Raw genomic sequence first — 2,124 nt, 5'->3', positions numbered from 1 at the left:
TACAGGCCAAGTGCTGGAAACTGGAATGATGGGCCTCTTTCTCCGCAGTAAAAACTCAATAACTCGATCATTTTGGAGGAGAAACTTATCTCCAGTGGAAAAATAAAGGCCAAATGCTGTGTCAGTGAGAATATAAGCATGCATTCCCACTGTCATCTCTGGTGGTCCAGTGGTTGTGATTTGGCGCTCTCACAGCCGTGGCCAGGGTTCGACTTCCGGCCAGGGAAACAAGATTTCTTGTTCCTGACAGTGACAAGATCAAACACAGACCAGTATCTGACGTGTTCTGAGAAAAGGTCACCTGACACGAAACGTTAATTCTGTTTTTTTCCTCCACAGATGCTGCCTGACCTGCTGGGCTTTAGCAGCAACAATGTTTTCGTGTCAGTATCTGACTGGAATCCTTTCAATGTCTCAGGTCAGTTAATGTCCGTGGGAATATCAGAGTGAATGTCCCAGCCTCTTAAATAAGGCGAAACTGCATTGACTGTCTCTGCTCAGTTAGACAGGTCACCTTTCATTGTCCTCTGATTCTGCTTTCCAAAGAAAAAGAAAGCTGAGTTTGGGATTTTTGTTTTGTTTCCTTTTCATTCCCAGAAGTCGCAGTGATTGGATCGCTGGGTATTGGAAATTTAAACGCGCCCACGAGCAACTTGCGGACTATTTCAGCTTCCCCACTGATTTTGGCTGATATTTACTGATGTAAGAGATTGAAAAGTTTCTAGTTATTGCAGGGCGGGAATTCGAAGCTGATCACGGGCTTTCAGGTAGCGAAAAAGGTTAGTTGTGAAGTGCGAAGAAATGGCAACAGAGTCAGTTAGGAGTCGGACCTACAATCTGCTCATGCAGAGTCAGACGCGTTATCCAGCACACCACTGACTCAGTTCCTGTGCTCTATTTATATGCAGCAGAGTTGTGGTGTTAACACAATCCTGAGCAGCAATCACCGTCACTGCTTCACTTCTATGGTCCCCAGCTTGTGAGATGATGAGTTTTACTGGCAAAGAAAACACGTTTGTACTCAGGAAGTTGCTTCAGTGTCACCTCTTTTTCTGCTGGATTCATCCTCAAGTTCCTTTCGACTGTTGCACAAGCGCTTCTGCTTCTCCTCTTCTTCGATTGTCACTCCTTCATTCCCAGTTTGGTAGGAGTAACGAGGTGAGGCGGGATAAACTGCTGACAAAGCGAGGAATGTTGTGGTAATAGCAGAGACAGAATGAGCTGATCACCCTCATTGTCTGTTGTCCAATTCGTTCATGTTACGCCAACAGTAAAGACATCGCTATGATCCTATATTTGTGGTGGACTTTTTTTTTCTGTTGGATTAGGAATTCTACTTAGAATTCTCAAGATTCACAATCTTTTGAGGAAGAAATATTTTCTTACCTCAGTTCTAAGTGACAGGCACGTCATCTGGGGAATGTGAGCCCAGTTCTAGACACTCCAGCTATTCGGAAAAAGCCACTCATCAGACCCACTCTCAAACTTCCTCCAAATGTCAGGCTTTTCAATGGGCAGAAATGGGAACTGAGGGATATGGACGGGCAGAGAGTCGGAGAATATGAAACAGGGTGAGGTGGATACACAGTGACAGAGAGACACAAATAGAGACACATATGGAGGCAGACACTGAAAGGACCAAATCTCCATTCGATGTGGCTGCTAACTTATTGAGAGGAAAGAAAACGGTAACCATTTAAACAGAACCTTTCACTACCTCAGGGCGACAGTAGCAGCATGAGAGCTGATAAAATGCTTTTGAAGTTGGAAAGTTGACGTTTGCAAACTAATGCAATATTTTGATAAATGTGCTGATTCGACAGATAAAAATGATAATTTCCCCAACATTAATAAAGAAGTGCATAACTAACCTGGTTAGGACCAACGGTCTGTGGATCTGAAACGTTAACTCTGTTTCTCTCCGCAGATGCTGCCAAGCCGGCTCGGTTACTCTATCATTTCCTGTTTTTGTTTCAGATTTCCAGCATCCGCGGTTCTTTGTTTCAAGTTAGCTTGAATATCCTTTTGGACAAAGTAAATTACCTCGCAGAGATAGCAGGAACTGCCGATGCTGGAGAATTTGAGATAATAAGGTGTAGAGCTGGATGAACATGGCAGGCCAAG

This window comes from Rhincodon typus, unplaced genomic scaffold (assembly GCF_021869965.1).
Source record: "Rhincodon typus isolate 14 unplaced genomic scaffold, sRhiTyp1.1 hic_rhity00000432, whole genome shotgun sequence".
NCBI lineage: Eukaryota > Metazoa > Chordata > Chondrichthyes > Orectolobiformes > Rhincodontidae > Rhincodon > Rhincodon typus.
The sequence above is the reverse complement of the archived record's forward strand: the minus strand, read 5'-3'. Positions refer to the sequence as shown.